Genomic DNA, 18,497 nt, shown 5'->3' with positions numbered 1-18,497 from the left:
CCTATTATTGTAAGGTAGAAGAAATGCATTCAACTGTTAAGCTCAATATAGCTTATCAGAAGCTGATTTTTAAAAAGCTATTAAATTCACATTAAATGCAAAACCCTTCTTGCATTAATATATTGCCGTGTCTACTAGAAATGTATGCGTTAGACGTGGTACCGCAGTAATTAAGCTAGGAGAAAAAACATCAATGTTATTTACCCTGAAGAAAAACAAATCACAGCACCATTGTCAATAAAATTGATATCTTATAAAATAAACTAATGTTGATTTTTGTTATGTAAAAACGAAATTTACCATATATTTTTAACGATTTTCAGTTAAATTTATCGATTTTGACGGATTTTCTCCAAAATTCTACCTAGCTTAATCTTGGTCCTCCAGACGCAGAACCATTGAAAACCACTAGTAGTGCAATTCATTTTTGATGCGTGTATTGTAAACAAGTGGGAGTCTTGTCAGGTTTCCAGGTTAAAGTTTACTGTTTGTATTACCAGCTCTCACAATTTAGAGTCAACAGGCAGTTTAAAAAAAAAACTCTGTTTCAGACATAAAGTCTGTTTATTGATCTAGATGATGGCGGATCTAAATACTGCTGTATTTGTATGGCATTGTATGTGTTACAGATAGAAATAAACCAAATAGACTGTACTGTTAAATGTTTTGTTTTCATAAAACTGATGCACAAAGGGCCTCATGCACTAAACAGTGGTAAATTACCTGAAATACTGCGTGGTAAGAGAAACCCATACTGCGCGCAAAAAGGAAGGCGTGGTCACTCTATTCCCTAATATAATTGTGCACGAATAAGGCAAGGTAAATGATTAGCACGCGAAATGCTGCATGCATTACACACCCTTTATTTTAGTATATAAGCACTCCAAAGGACAGATAGTATGACTTTCACTTTGTCAGAATGACAGTGATCAAGGAGGCAGCAGCTGGCACCAGCTACATCTTCAGTGGGACTCGGTAGGATGAGCAACGCAGGAGGCTGAGTGTACTGTAGAAAATCAGTGGTGTTAAATGTGCTGTTTTATTTTGCTACAGAATTAGTTTGGTCTTATTTTCAATATTTGTTGCAAACTGCAGCAGAACTCAGTGGCAATGCTTGAGAACACAGCGGGGCTGAAGCACAGGAATATCACGCATCCACGTCCAGCTTTGAAAAACTGCATCTGCACAGGCATGGAATCATGCGGGGATACAGAATTCTGAGTAACACAGGGAATGTCTTGTTTTGAGACGGTCAAAGTGGAGAAACAGAAAATAATTAACTAAAAACAAATATTTGTTTGTTCACCTTTATCCCCCTCTGGTTTATTTTGAAAGTACTCTGGTACCGAAACATTGGCTAAATATAAATGTGTTTCTTTTAAAGGTATAACAGAAGATCTCATAATTCTCTATGCTCACTACACATCTAACTACAATCTTTACAACACAACACTACCTGCTTGGAAATTAGTATGCAGCAGTCAAGAAGAGACCTGTGACAGCCCTAAAAATCCATATGCACCCCACCCCATCTGCATATTTTGTTTATTTTGTGTTATGTCTTGTTATTATTATTTAAAATGTATGTATTGGGGCACTGTTGTTTTAGGTCGGCAAGGAAGGGTTAATTACTGTCCCTGCCAAATCACTTCACATGCAGAGTGTGCCTGGGCTCAATTTAATTATTAACAAGCAATCGAGCCCCAGCACAGCTGTATAAAAGAGTGGATCAGACGCTCATCATGGTTGGGTGTTCACAGGAGGAATGAGAGAGCGAGACAGTAAGAACTGAAAAATATAATAATTGCTACTCGTGCTGGCTTTGAAACCAGCACGATACTTGTTTGCTTTAGTGTTTGTTTATTGTCTGTTTTGTTTTGGCCAACGTGCTGTTTGTTTTTGTAAAGAGTTTTTGTTTTGTTCAGCTATTTTATTTAATAAAAGAAACAAGCGCATGTGTGTCTCACCCCGCAGTACTTGTCTGTGTGTCCATTCTCTTCCTTGTCTGATGTCACCACCAAGCCATCTGGGTGACTGTGGCAGGATGACAGAGGTTTGAGGCTCAGAGACAGTGGAAGGGGCAAAATAATGATTTTATTAAACAAAAAAATAATAAAATAAATAGGCACAAGGGCCAACAAAAAGGTTCAAACAAAATACAGAAATGTAGGCTGGGCATTCGACTTCACTACAGTTTCTTTTTTCAAAACTAAACAGCACAGCACAGCAACAAACAAACTCACCCCAAAACTCTTCTCCCTAACAAAGGGTTTCAGCTGTCTTTTATAGTCTGTGGCTGGAGCCCAATTAACTAATAATTAACAATTAAACACTTAAGGCTCCAGCCACATTCTCACATGCATTTTTACAGGGAGGAATTTAACCCCCTCCCTGCCAATCCAAAACAAACCAAGAATCACAAAAACATAATGAAAACAGTAAAAATAACAACAATAACAAAACAAATTTATAGGGGCGAGCTAGCACCCCATCACATTTCCCCCCCCCCCTCTTGTGCGCAGCACACTTGGCCCCAACGGCCACCTCCCCCCTTTGTCCCAAAGTCCCGGACGAGGGGAAGCAAGTGGCCCATGGGGGCGGCCATGGTGGGAGGTCTTCCTTCTCCCATTGCTGAGGATGGGTCAGTCCATAGCCCGGCACCCTCTTGGCGGGACCGAGACCTGGCGAAAGGGGACCCAGGTGCATTGGATGGGGCGTCGGGAGCACAGGCAGGCGACCAGCCAGCTGCAGCCCCAGGCAGAGGTGCGAGCCCAGGCGCCAGTGCAGCGACGTCTGGGCAACCAGGGGGAGCAGAGCAGGAGACCAGGCGACCTCCTGTGCCTGGTGGTGCTGCGACCTGGGAGTCAGGCCCAGCGACCAAAGGTCCAGACATGGAGCCTGGGTGTCCGGGAGCCCAGGCCGAGGGATCCAACCCCCAGGCGCCGGGCTGTGGCACAGGGGTGGTGGTCGGGGCTGTGGTGGATGTGCTCCTCACCTCTCCCCCCCTTCTTCGTGGCCGGCAGCTCCCCTTTGTGAGGCTCCGGCCACAGTACTTCCTGCTGCCATTCAGGACTGGCAGCGACTCCAGGCGAAGCAGGACCCTCGGCGACCCCAGGCGAAGCAGGACCTTCGGCGACCCCAGGCGAAGCAGGACCTTCGGCGACCCTAGGAGGAACAAAAGCAGAGCAGCAGGCAACCCCAGGCGATGCGAGGCAGGCATCCTTGGGCGTGGCCAACATTGCAGGAACCTCCGGCCAGGGTGGCAGTGGCCAGAGTTCCTCTTCTCTGTTGGCAGCAGGAGGTAGAGCCCGCTCCAGCTCCTCTGGTGGCGGACGCGGGAACAGCAGCTCGTCTCCCTCTGATGGCGGAGGCGAGAACAGCAGCTCGTCTCCCTCTGATGGCGGAGGCGGGAACGACGACGCTGGTCCTTCCGGCGACGCTGGACCCTCTGGCGACGCGGGACCCCCTGGACCCTCTGGCGACGTTGGACCCTCTGGACCCCCTGGTGGCGCGGGACCCTCTGGACCCCCTGGCGGCGCGGGACCCTCTGGACCCCCTGGCGGCGCGGGACAGTAGCTCCACCCCAGGCGACGGCGGACCAGCAGCGACCCCAGGCGACGGCGGACCAGCATCCCTAGGAGAAAGCACACTGAGAGTTTCTCTAGACGATGCAGGCAGGCAGGCAACCCCAGGCAATGCGGACAGGCAGGCAACCCCAGGCGATGCGGACAGGCAGGCAACCCCAGACAATGCGGACAGGCAGGCATCCTTGGGCGGTGCTGTGCCTCTTAGCCGCCGGGCAGTTTGTCCCCGCGCTCTCTTCAGCAGCCGGTACAGAGGCTGGGAGGGACCTCCAGCATCTTCTGCTGGCTGTGGAGGGAGAGACAGCTCCAGCTGTTCCCCCTCTGCTGGCGGTGGAAGGAGAGACAGCGCCCGCTGTTCCCCCTCTGCTGGCGGTGGAGGGAGAGACAGCTCCGGCTGTTCCCCCTCTGCTGGCGGTGGAGGGAGAGACAGCTCCGGCTGTTCCCCCTCTGCTGGCGGTGGAGGGAGAGACAGCTCCGGCTCCTCCCGCTCGGGCCGTGGACGCACCGACTCCTCCCGCTCGGGCCGTGGACGCACCGACTCCTCCCGCTCGGGCCATGGACGCACCGACTCCTCCCGCTCGGGCTCCTCCCCCTCGGGCTGTGGACGTTCGGGCTCCTCCCTCTCAGGCTGTGGACGTTCGGGCTCCGGACGTTCGGGCTCCCCCCTCTCGGGCTGCGGACGTTCGGGCTCCCCCCTCTCGGGCTGCGGACGTTCGGGCTCCTCCCTCTCGGGCTGCGGACGTTCGGGCTCCTCCCTCTCGGGCTGCGGACGTTCGGGCTCCTCCCTCTCGGGCGACGGCAGCGGCTCCCCCTCTCTGGGCGACGGCAGCGGCTCCCCCTCTCTGGGCGACAGCAGCGGCTCCACCCCCTTTTCTTCAAGGAGGGGGATCTCCCCCATGTCTATCGCCAGGTATGCCAGGACCATGACGGCTATCTCCTGGAGGGACCCCAGGTGGTGCTCTCTCCCACTCCTCCCACCTCTCCCCATCTCGATGCCACAGCATGCTGAGGGCTGTGGGGAGGTCGTGGAAGAGGTCCGCTTCGGGGTGCACCAACCACTCCCAGATCTCCCGTGATGGTGGTGAATGCGGTGTTGGTGGGGTGGCTGCCGAGGACGGGGTTGGTAGCTGCTGCTGCTTTCTTCGCTGCCTTTGTTTTTTCCCCATTCTGCGCACCGCCAAAAAAACCTCCAAAAATCCAAAAATTAAAAAAAATTTAAAATTAAAAAAAAAATACTGCTCTGAGCCTCTAGGTGGCGCTATCCCGCTTCTGACACCACGTGTGGCAGGATGACAGAGGTTTGAGGCTCAGAGACAGTGGAAGGGGCAAAATAATGATTTTATTAAACATAATAAAATAAATAGGCACAAGGGCCAACAAAAAGGTTCAAACAAAATACAGAAATGTAGGCTGGGCATTCGCCTTCACTACAGTTTCTTTTTTCAAAACAGCACAGCACAGCACAGCACAGCACAGCACAGCACAGCACACCAACAAACAAACTCACCCCAAAACTCTTCTCCCTAACAAAGGGTTTCAGCTGTCTTTTATAGTCTGTGGCTGGAGCCCAATTAACTAATAATTAACAATTAAACACTTAAGGCTCCAGCCACATTCTCACATGCATTTTTAACCCCCTCCCTGCCAATCCAAAACAAACCAAGAATCACAAAAACATAATGAAAACAGTAAAAATAACAACAATAACAAAACAAATTTATAGGGGCGAGCTGGCACCCCATCACAGTGACACATGTTCCCTTTACACAGCGCCCTCACAGGGAGGGAGGGAGATTTATCATCAAGAATCATTCTGTCACAAATATACAAGGTTATTTAAATCCCTCCTTACTCTAAGCAGTCAGCTGAATCTTATCCTGAAAGCCTAAAAGCCAACAACATAGCTTTGTTGTAGAGATTACAATTAGTTTGGCATTAAGTAGATAGAATAGAATGAGGAAGAAACCCACTTATAACAGAAAACTAAAAAAGATGCATTTGTCTGCTGAGAGTCCAAATAACAGAAACGTATCTTATTGACTAAAGTGCACTGTAGCTGGTTTGACTAAGGTCTATAGGGTAGCTTCATTTCAAAAGATTGTATAATTAATAAATATACAGGCAATTTAAAATAATATAAATTCACACCCACACTACATTTTACTGAGGCCAATGTACCACACTATCAATTAAATTAACTGTCAGTCACAGGTTGATTTCTGCTTGCCTGGAGTAAATTGAGACTCCTAATAATAAAGTATATTAACTGTTTTTTCTTCACACTAATTAAAATTCAGACAACCTATACATTGTAATTTATTTTATTATTTATTATCTATTTCTTAGCATACGCCCTTATCCAGGGGCGACTTACAATTCTTTCAAGTTATCACATTATTTTTTACATACAATTACCCATTTATACAGTTGGGTTTTTACTGGAGCAATTTAGGTAAAGTACCTTGCTCAAGGGTACAGCAGCAGTGTCGCCCACCTGGGATTGAACCCACAACCCTCCGGTCAAGAGTCCAGAGCCCTAACCACTACTCCACACTACTGCCCTATAATCAAGTCTATAAACCTAATTACAGTACTTACACCTTCAGACTGAAAAGCAAAGTTATTCTGTTTAAGCATTTACACTATGTTATATTTCTTGACACCCATACAACTGTTAGATCAATAGAGCCTATACCAAATTGTTCATCCGCCATATGGCAAGCTGCTTATCTCAGTTGTCCAACAGCTTGCATAATGCTGTTTCAAATTAGCATTTATGGTCTTATTTTCTGACCCTTTGGTCTTTGATATTATTTATTTATTTACATGCATATTTATAAACACAGGATCTGTTTAGAGTAGCAGTTTTGCTGTGAAAAGGTGCCAATATACATTTGATTTCAGTGCAAGCTCTGTCCCCTTAGATCCAGTTTGAGTCTTCAGACCTTGATTCACATTTGATTTCAGTGCAAGCTGTGTCCCCTTAGATCCAGGTTGAGGCTTCAGACCTTGATTCACTGTGTTTCCCAGCAGGCCAGTGTTGTATGGAAGGACGTTTCCTGTGTCCTCTGGTTCTTTTACTACATAAAGTAACAGCAGTGACCCCAGCCCAGCTAGAATTAAAAAATATATGTGGATACAATATGGGTTACCGTGGAAACAGCACTCTTATATTTCAAAATAAGCTTACATGGACATTGGGGCTGAACCTTATTCCAGATGCTTCCTGAAACCATAGCAATCATAAACGAGGTGCTTTTTGTGTCATTCTGCTGACAAATGTAAAACTACATTTTTCATATCAGCATGGAGCCTGGAGTCAGAGGTGTCAATTGAAATGTGTTGGTTTATGGCTGTCAGCAGCAGGGGCGTGCCATGACAAAATGGACTGGGGTAGCAGAGTCAACCCCCCCCCCCCCCCACACACACACACCTCGTCCCGACGCATCAAATACAAAATGGGCTTTTAATGTAATACATTTCCTATATTTAATTTAATTTTGATTTCATGTATTCATTAAATTACATTAGAATTGAAGTAAACTTGTTCAATATGTTGCATTTTCAAATTTTTTATTATTATTTATTTATTTATTTAGGTTTTTACGTTTTGGTTTGAAACACTGTATTTGTAACATTGTATTATCTACATACTGTATTATGGATACAAAAAATTAGCAGTGCTAAGTTACTTTGTTAGTAAGATAGACATAAGCATTGTTTATCTTTGACTTTTGTATTTTTCACAATGTCATTTTATTTTACTTTGCGAATTTTAAAGAAATGTTTAAATGTAAAAAGTTACTCACCAGATTACTTGTACACAAAATCCATTCTGCACTCTAACTTCACAATGTGGTCAAACACATTCAATTGAAATAGTCGCCAAGGATGACAGCCGATCTTGTCCAGTGGTGTTTCTGGAATAACTCTTGATCTGTTTGAGGGCAGAAAAATATCTTTCTACTGAAGCCACAGAAACGGGAATGGTCAGTATCAGGCATGTCAGGGCATACAATCCTGGCATGCTGTCTTTGAGTCCATTGGTATGGAGAAATTGAAGTAGATCACCGGGATGCTTTCCCTGGAAATCCGTCATCGAATACATGACAATCAGTTCGTTTTTGAGCCTCACTGCATATGTTTGCTGCACATTTAAAAGGGCTGTTTAAGGAAAATTCTTCTTGTAAACACCAAACTTTTGTGGGTCGAGCAGTGAGAGAAAGGATAGCCTCTGGTAATATTTGAATCAGAAGGCTAACTGATCTTGAATATTGTCCAGCCGCTTGTAACGAGATTTCACATCTTCACCACCATCTTCACCACCATCTAGCCGCTGTCTTTTAGAGGGGGACCCTAATTCTCCTTCTCTGTATCTGTTCATCTCAGTATCTGTTCATCCAGTTGAACATCAATCCGGCTTTGTCCAAAGGTTTTGAGTATCACAGTGGCTTGTATGTGACTTAGGGAATGTTCATGTTTTTGAGCTGACTTCGTTAGACATCTCAGATTGCTGTAGCCAGTACTGTTCCAAATCACCTATCAAGAACAAGTTCCAGCGGTACATTTTTTTAAGTGGCAACTACCTGTAAGCCACAGATTCCTTTCATAATTTGAATTCTGAAAGTGCCGAGTACAGTATATCCTTTCCTTTCCTGTGTCAGCTCGGGGATCTGTGGTGCATATCTCCCTTTTTTAACAATCTCCAGTTTTTCAAAGAAAGTTTTCCTTGAAAAAAGGATTCATAACCAAATCGACTATGGTGTCTTAGTGTAAAATAAAATTTGAAATAATTAGATGTTGCAGATGTTGTAAAGGTATTTGTATGTATCAGTGTATATTTATAAGCAATATTGCGTGAATCCAGCTATCATCCTAACTGCTAAGCAAGGAATATTCATGTTTCGGGGTTGCTCACTAATGATTGTCAGCTGTCAGAGCTTTGACTTTCACATTGATTGCTAATGCAGAGCCTTCAAGTGAGGCACAGAATACCCTAGGAGATTTATGGCCCACCTCTGCTCACTCCTGATTGGCCACCTGCCTAAAAGAAAGGACATTCTTCGACTCGCCTATTGGTTAAACTCACTCAAGACCTTCAAATGAAACGGAGAATACCCTCAACTGTTTTTTTTTCTCGCGGCTGGTCGTTGTTTTATGCGGGAGAAATGCAGATCTCTTATTGGTTGGTCAAATCCCCTTCAGGAAAACCTTAGACTCTTAAAAAACATCTAACTCGTAAACCCTGTAAGTTGTCTTGGATAAAGGTGTCAGACAAATGAACAAATAATAATTAGAGTAGTATGTTTCATAGTATAAGCAAGCACACTGTACACAAGTGAGTGAGGCAACGTAATGTCATTTGACTGACGATTTACTTGACACTGTCTGGTCAGCAGAGAATACCTTGAAGGTCCTGATGGCACACCACTGGTCAGCAGCCACTAAGGGGAAAACAGGAAAAAATAAATATCTATGGGTGGGCGAAACCTTTCAGGTTTTAATTGACTTTGCTTTGATTTAAACAATTTGTGGCAGAGTGATTAGGGTGACTTGATTGTACCCTTGCTCCAAAATATCTCTGCCTATGCAGTCAGTCCTGTGATTGGTTCTATTCTACAAGGTGACCACATGTGGCCACAGAGAGGTAGTATTCCCTGGCCCCTGTAATGCACTTTATTTTCCTATTAGCTGTTAGAAGTTAATTTTTTCCAGCACTGCAGCTGTCACTCTTGACAATAGAGATCATGTACAACTGCTTCTTATGTATACTGTGCATATGCAGTAGGGTAGTATATTTTAGTTATTGCAATTACAGGAGATTTTATTTTGTGAAGATTACAAATAATATACATTAAAGCAGGAATGCTTGCTTGCTTGTTTCTTTTTCATACAAAGTTTTTTTTTTTTTTTTTTTTGCATTACAGTGGAAGTCATTTACTTTACTATAATATATCATGTAACTATGTTTTATTTTTTTATTTTTTTATGTGGCATAACCAAGCATATATGAAATGCTACGGGGTAAAGTAAAAACAACATTACAAGAGTAGTGCTGTAAATGTAATAATAAGATCATTGTGTAGGCTATCGATCTCCTCGCCTCTATTGCTATTACCAACAGTGTAGCATTGATTCCTCATTGTATTCTGTCCCCACTGGTACAAAGTTAAAGGGCACTATCATATTCAACTTCAACAACATAAAAATATAATTGTCAATATTCTGTATTAAAAGAGCTGTGACTGACTAATTTAAAAGGCCCTGTTATGTTAGGTTGTTAATGGTGACTTTATTTGTATTCTTTTTTAGAAATTGCCTAAATGGCAATAGTGGGTGTGAGCCAGATGATGTTCCTTCCCATCCACAGCATCCTCCTATGGCACTGTTAACTCTACCAGGTGAACAAGGCGTGCTGATCCAGACCATAAGACAATATCAGGTCGAAGGTTAGTGGTGGCAATCTCAGGTGAGAAAATAAGCCGTTGTCCAATATCTGCCAGCATTTTCCAGTCTCTAGCAGCTTCCATTTATCCTAGACAAGTTTTGGTTTTACCACCTTTTCTTGGCAGTTGCTTTCCTGGGAGGAGGAATGTTGTCTTTTGTGTGTAATGTTTTGATGGAACTGGTGGCAACTTATTGGTCATGTTATGGTTGTCTTCCAATGCTAAGGCCAAACATCACAGCACCTGGTCATGGCGCCAAGTAAACCGTCCTTGGCTAACATTTACAAATTGTTAATTAATTATATCTACCCTTTAAAATAGATGTAACTTTAGCCATCATTCTATGTTTATCTGGTAAATTTTGGCTACCAATTAGATGCACAATCATATCCTTAATATTTTTGTCCAGCCAATTCCATTCCATAGGCGCACTATAGCTGAAGGCCATTTGACCAACACCTTCTCCCCGTTACTTGATAATTAAGTGTAAGGCTAGATCTTAAATTATACTTGGATATATTTGCCTATGGCATCAAACCTAGATACCTTAGTGAAAAGCCTATTACAGTTTTACACACCAATAGAAGCTGTCTTCTGCAATCTAATGAAATCCACTTTAAGGATTGAAGTAACTGACAGTGATGAATCTGAGGATGACACCCTAATACAAATCTGGCTGCTTTATTCATTAGCCGATCAAACCTTTTTAATTGTTCAACAGAGGCATGTAAGTACAAAGTATCACCATAATCAAACAAAGGAAAAATACAGTTCTTAATAACTCATTTCTACTTTAAAGCGTTGTAACGATCACTCTGCACAACTGAGAAGCAGTTGCACTGTCCTCCCTAAGGAGATACTACTGGCCCTATTCCTATAGCTAAATAAGTCAGCAAGAGTGACAGACAGCAAAAGCAGGGACGTCAGAGGTGTCAATTTCAAGAACAATCGGTTTATTATTGTGAACAATAATGTCAACAAATGAAAAAATGAACAAATGAATGAAATGAATAATGATAAGTAAGGAATTCAAATAATTGCAGGTAACAGGTAAGAATAAAGCTGGTACAGATGTAGGGACAAACAGAAGGCTAAACAGATTCACCAAGTAGAAAATGAATGGTGTCCGGAGGGTCTCCAATAAACCCACACTCACAAACACAACACACACAGATAAAGACCAAGGATAAATAAATAGATACAGACGAAAAAACAGTGACTTGTGGAAACAATTACATTTAACAGTCTCTATGGCAATGGTGGGAAAATGACAGGTAGGCCCAACAAGTCCAGTAAAGCAGGGTAACTGAAATCCATACAAAGTAACAAAATAACAAAAAAATACAGGAAACAAAGTATCAAATTAAAGTAGAAAAAATCCAAACAAAAAAGAAATGGTCTCACCCACAAATAAGGCAGTCCAGCAAAGTGTCCCGAAATGATGGTGATTGTAGAAGGTTGAAAACATTGAGTACGTTGAAATTGTTCAGACTGTCCTGTAGTGTTGAGTTGAATGGTGAACAGTTGTTTGGAAAAAATCAGGAGGATCAGGAAAAAATGGAGGCTGTCACACATAAAACAACAAACACTAAACAGACCTAGAAAAACAGCTAAACTTAAACAAGTAACAGTGAAAACAAAAAGAGCAGTTTAGACAAAGTGCAGCAACAAAAGAAAATGAACGGATGCACTGGAATTATCTAAGGATGTTAATGGATTCACTGAAATTTAAGTAGAGAAAATGCTGTAGTTAAATGGATTCCTCTGAGAAAGGGAGTTTTTCTCAGGCCTGATTAGCCAGCTTTAATACAAGTGCTGGCTACTAAGGAGCTCTGAGATTGGAGGGGAGGAAATCTGAATGAGCCAATGGGGAGAGAGGATGAACAGAGGGTGGTTGCAAGGAACTAAGGGAAATGAAGTTTTAACCTGGCCAGGCTACTGACCCTAATTAAAGGGACAGGTGGGTGAGACTTACACCCACATTATGTAGCATGGGAATTGCTACAGCGTGAAGTTTTTTTTGCTGTCGATATAGAAACCCAAGTTTTTGCGTAATTTTCTTGGAAGTAGTGGAAATATGCAAATCAAACTTGGATCTATTCATATCCCCAAATATTTATAACTGTCCACCACTTCAAGAGGCTCCCCATTCAGTGATTGAATACTTAATTCTTTGGGTATGAAGACCCACCTGCTCGGCGCCATGCTCTTGGTACAACCTGTTTTTCCCATGCTACTTTCATCAATTTTCACAGGATTCGTAGAACACCAGGGACACTCTTGTACACTCTGTACGGAACTCCATTAGGCACTGGAGATGATAACATCCTTGCCTTTTTCACAGCTTGCTCTACTTCTTTCCATTTAGGTACACAGTCCTCCATTTGGTATTCTGGTGGATTGATATGTGGGATGTCTGAAGGAATCGACACAGGCTCCTGCCTTTTTGAATCTGTATACGTTTCCTCGAAATATCTCTCCAGCTCAGACATAGTTGCTTTTAGTGTGCCATTTTTCTCCCTGGTGAATAATTTCTTTGCAAATCTGAATGGGTCTTTATAAAAGTTAGTTCTCGCATGGGCCTTCTTTTTTCAGGGTTTCCATAGGCACTCAGCTCTGGGCAATGTTGCCAACTTATCTTTTATGACCCTTTGTAAGAGATTGAATGCCTCCTTCTGACTTTGTTCTGCTCTCCTCCATTGCTTCCTCAGCTGCCTCCCTTCCCTATTTAAGCCGTCAATCTCATGCTGCCGTCTAGACTTTACAGGAATAGTTTGTACTTTCTCCTTTCTTTTTTCAACTCCAAACCTCTTGCTTCCATATGCATTGATGGTATCCCCAAATGTATCCAGCTTCTTTTCAAATGTTTCACCTAACAATTCAAATTAAAACAGAGATCTGTATTTACTGTGTCCAACACTGTTTTCTCAGAAGCTCTTGGCCATTTAACTCCAGGCTTGTGCCCGTTGAGGTTCTTTTCTCTCTTACGCTGGTTGACCGGGCTCACAAGGATCATTAGGTTTGTCCTCCTCTTATCTATGACAGAGGTGCAGATATCCTGCAAACTGTGGTTTGCTTCCTGTCGCTGGATTTCATTCGACTGCCTTGACTTCGTAAGAAGTACTGATCAATGCGAAGCCATTGTTCCTTCTCCCTCAAGCATTTCATTCTCCCTTGATGAATCTTCAAACCCTTAACCATTGACTTTGCTCCAGCCACTGCCATAAACCTGGAGCTCCATGTCTTTGCTAACTGCAGATCTTGATTTAGTCCATTGTAAAGTACTCTACGTTCTCATATCCATTTTCTTTCCTAAGTTGTTAACTGTGTTGTCAAACCTTGAGTCATCTTCTGCCACCGCTCTCACAGACTCTAGGGGTATTTTTCTCTTTAATTTCTTAGAAGCCTTGGGTGGGTGTCTCCAGCATCCTGTTCCATTTGAAAACACAGAGCTGGATACTGCCAGCTAGGGTGGCTAACCCCTGCCAGCCCCAATGGGGTCTATTTCCTCCAGCTGTCTCTCCAGGCTGTCACAAGGTCTTTCCCTCATCACCAGCTGCACTATTCACATCAGTCACTGGATGTATGCAGATATTCATGATTTCCATTACATGAGAATAGGTGTTAAAACTTCATGTTGATATTGGACTCAGCTCTCGCCAAGATAAGACCAACTAAAACATTGCTTCTTTTACTGTAAACTAATGTGATTCATCTGCGTTTCATTCCATCTGATGATGCAAATATCCTTCTGCCTGGTGTTGATGGCTGGAGTGTAATGCTGGCTCCAGGGATCAGCCTATGTTACCTCCCTGGCACATCAGCACACACAACGGCTGCAATGCTAGCTCCAGGGATCAACCACAGTGCGGCCTCCCTAGCGCATCAGCATGACAACCGCCTGGACTGAACTGAGTAGGATACTTCTCCACTATCCCCAAGTCTAAACAAAAGGAAGGAAGCCCCAGACTGAACCAAACTGCCAGTATATATCTGTGCAGGCAGGCAAATCCCTCCCCTAGACTGAACCAACTACATAGGTGGTTATAGAAAAATAAACCAAACATTTTATAATCATAAATAAATACAAACGCATTAAAAAATCTAACATAACCAATGAATACCTAAATAAACATTAACAAGCACATGCATTAAAAACTACAGCTTTAAATAAGCAGAGGGGTACTTAATTAAAACCAGCTACCCCCTCTTTACATTCTCAATGATACTCCCCTCTCTCCAGTAAGTCAGTACCCAGGGAAGTTATAAAAAGATTTCCTCAACAAGATGGTGGTTTCCCCACTTCCTGTAACAAAAATGGAGGACCTCACCAACACACCCCACCCCACTCGAGGTAGGCCAAACCATGCATTCAAACAAATGCATAATACAATAATTTTGGTTTATTTTGTTATAGCAGTAGTTATATTAGCAGTAGTTACTGCAATGCATTGTCTTGGAAGTGTGCACCCTTGTTTTTCAGGATTCTCTCCGCTGCAGGCCTATGGACCCTACACAACAGGTAAGTGAAAAGTTATTTATTTATTTCTCTCTTGTTAAACACAGATAATACAGTATATAAACAATTAAAGGAAAGTCTTTGCAGTCCATAGCAAGATCCACAGTGTGAGGGCCCAGCCTTCACACATCAATTATTCAATAAAGGCTCCAGCCACTTTCTCACATGTTTTTGGCAAAGATAAGAATTAGCTCCATCCCTGCCAACCACCACCACCAACCATAAACATTATTTACAAGCATGGCTTTCTTCTGCACTGCCACAACCATTAATTTGTATTATTGAGTAGCCTATAAGCTAAATGTGTACTGTTAGCTTAGAAATTGTGCGTAATTACAAACCACCTGTACATTAATACAAGAGTTGTGTTTCCTATTCCTATACAGATGCTCAGAATGAGTTGGTGGGGTTAACGGCACATGTGTGCAGTCTATTGCTTGCAACACGTTGGGTAAACCAGAAATGTCATAGAAATTTGTTTTCAAAGCTTGTAAGTACACCTTGCTTTTAGGGGAAAATACATATTTGGGTGTTCGCCTCAAAAATGCATTGAGCACAACTGGCAATGCACGAGAAATACACAAGACTCATTTGCAACTGACAGCCGCAACACTTTACTACATCTACGCCTCAGTTTTGAATTCATGTTGAAATGGACAATAATAGATTTCAAGTAGTCTCAGAAAGTGTCTGCTTTAGGTAAGGCAGACATATTATCTTACAGAGAAATATATATATATATATATATATATATATATATATATATATATATATATATATATATATATATATATATATATGTGTATGTATATATATATATATAAAATCAGGTTTTATATGCTGTAAACAATGGATTGATATAAAAATATCAGGATATAAAATATTCAAAAAATAAATACAATTCTATTTAAATAGCTTCTATCTGACTGGCACCACATGTCATGCATACAGTGTTCAAGCACTTAAATGTGCAGGTGAATTGCAGTACAGATAATATCCATGGAAATGTAATGGCTTTTTGTTTTGCCTGGGACCTCTGGGTCGGTCTCTGGGTCTGTTTATCATCCACTTCAATCGCAAACAAATAGTTATAATAAATGTGTTTGATTTTAGTTACATAAATGTATCTTGTCCTGCTTAATAAGGTTAGAAATGTAAGAATGAATGCAATTCAGACATGCAGTACTCCAAACATATCCGTAATATAGTAATATAATAGTGTTTTTTTCAGTGACAAACATTTGATACATAATTTAAGCCAGTAGTGCAAGTTCCCACTTAATTGAAACCAAAGTGCATATTTTTACTCAGATACATTTTCATATGGATGACAAAGCTTAGAAAGCAGTCTGGAATTTGTGTTCAGAATTACCCAATCTTTTTATTACCATGCTAAAGCTATCTTGGATATTTATTATCTTTATTTAAGCTGTTATTGAACTGACATATTGAAAACCTTAATCCAAGGGCCCATGATAACATTCAGATTATAAACTAGATACTTAAATGTTTGTGGCCGACCATGTTTACTTGTCTGTTTTACATTTTTTAAAAGTGAATGAGTTAAGATTTGTCAAGGTCAAAAAATATGATTGACATGTTTGCCTACACCATAAATGCGTAATTGAAGTTGTTATGTGATTTCCACACCTGACTTTTTTTTTTTTTTTTACCTGAATTACTTATTGATTCTGAGGAAATGATGATGAAATTGAAAGCATCACAGTAATACAAGAGAAAAGGTTTTTTTATATTATGTTTATAGATTACAGTGAGAATGTTGTCATATACTAGACTTGCTTGACATACTACGCAAAAGATTAGTTTCCCACAGTTCTCTTACAGGTATAGCTACCCATACAGTTATAAAAGAACGTTTTTTTTTTTACATAATGAAGCCATGTTAAACAGATTGGTTAAATAGGAGATTATAAATCTGTCTGCAGAAAAAAATGCTGGAAAACAGATGTAATTACTACCTCTGGTTAGTTCATGTCTAGTTTTTAAACAGTTATTGATTTATTGGTACCGCATTTTTTAAGGTTAGGTAGAAGGTTCAAATATGATTTTAAATCTTATTCCTTCTTGAATTTTTGAAATATTAATAAATACAATTCCATGTGGGGCAGTACTTGTTTATTAACTAAAAACACCCTTAAGGTGAATACATTGATTCAATGAAATTGTACTGTAACACAGTGTTCTTTAGTTTTAAATGAGTGTCAGTATAAGCACTGCACACTCTCTAGAATAGAAGCATGTTTCTTTTTTTTTTTTTTTTTTTTTTTACTATAGTCCTCTGTAGATGGACGGGCAGTTTGTCCTATGTCTGCGCTCGCCTAGTAATGGAGGCGGGATCAGACAGGTAGTATGTAAATTGAGCCAGTGACTAAATGCGGACAGCCAGCATGACGAATATCAGATTTGAGCAGGTGATATTATCGGCGCTCATGAAGTACCATTTGTGCCAAAACAATTAATCAATTAATTAATTGATTAACTTTTCAATTCATCCATCAATTCATCATTTTGTGCAGCAATTCATAAAGTAATTTGTCAATTCATCTATACGAAAGACTAAGGTTTCTGGGTGAATCAAATGCTGGATATCACCTTTTTTTTCAGGACACCCCTCAATATATATTTCTTATATATCTAGAGAGAGAGAGAGAGACAGAGAGAGAGAGAACCACAATAGAAGTATTTACAAAGATTTATCATTCACTTCAAACATTTTAAACCCAATTGAGTGCCTTGCAATACAAATATAAACCATCACAATGAAAATACAGTAGTTTCTCAGTCGATTTATTTTGAGACTGATACCAAACCTTATACCATTTCACAGGGAGTGGTTAAATGTGATATAGGCCTGTTTTAATATTAAAATACATGCGGTACCATGTTGATACTAGAGCCTAAAACACATGTAGCACACTTTTGATGAATGCAAAAAAGTCATACTATATACCATGCTGTGATTTTGAACAGAGCAAATGCTGGATGCTGGCATAAAACGGAAAATCAAGAGTAATTGATTCCCCCTTTAAGTGGAATATTTCTTACTGCGTGGGCAATATAGTAACCTTCCAACCATGGGACCTTATTCTGCGTGTTTTCTTTCAAGCCTGTTAAAGTTTTAAGAAAACTTGTTACCCCCTTTCCTTTCTTAACATAATTCCATCAGATATATCTTTTTCATTCCTTAGCTGCATTGTTAATCAGTAAAAACCTTACCAAATGAGTTTCTTAATTTCTAATTAAACCCTATGTTTTCGTCCCACCAATTTCCACACCATTCACAATATAAATATGTGCAAACTGAAACCTGTAATTCTGAAGGTGCAAAAAACGGATGTTGTACAGTAAATCTGTAAAGCACGTGTGTGTGTTTCGTGTTCTGTAAAAATATCATTTTTATATTGCAGTAAAATGTTATGTTATTATTTTACACGCGCACGCTACATTCAACTGTTTAACACAAAGGTGAGTATGATAATGAAGCCGGTCTCCGAGTATTTGTCCAACACCTGGTGGTAGCACAGGCATAAAAAACAAAACATAGCACCAAAAATCGACTCACAGGGCATCCAACTAGTCTTAGTGCTTTGCCCTGTAATCAATATTGGGCCCAAGGGGTCTTTGCGAGAGAAATACAATACAAGTTCTTATTTGTCTCTTCAGCTGTCATTAAAAGGAAATGTTGAATTCATGTATCCTGTAAAAAGTCTTTACCATACTGTAGACAACAGTGCCATTACCTGTTTCCACAGGGCATGACAGTTAACCAGCCTATATGCAGGATTTATGCATGCAATTAAGAATATAGTTCCGTTCACTTTCTTTTAGCCACATTAACAACTGTTTATGATCCAAGTCTGTTTTTCTACAGTGAGAAAAAAAATGATTGATGTATTTTCTGTTTTGAGGTTTCCTAATTGAATTAGT

Source organism: Acipenser ruthenus, chromosome 2, assembly GCF_902713425.1.
Source record: "Acipenser ruthenus chromosome 2, fAciRut3.2 maternal haplotype, whole genome shotgun sequence".
Lineage (NCBI taxonomy): Eukaryota > Metazoa > Chordata > Actinopteri > Acipenseriformes > Acipenseridae > Acipenser > Acipenser ruthenus.
Note: the sequence above shows the minus strand (reverse complement) of the source record.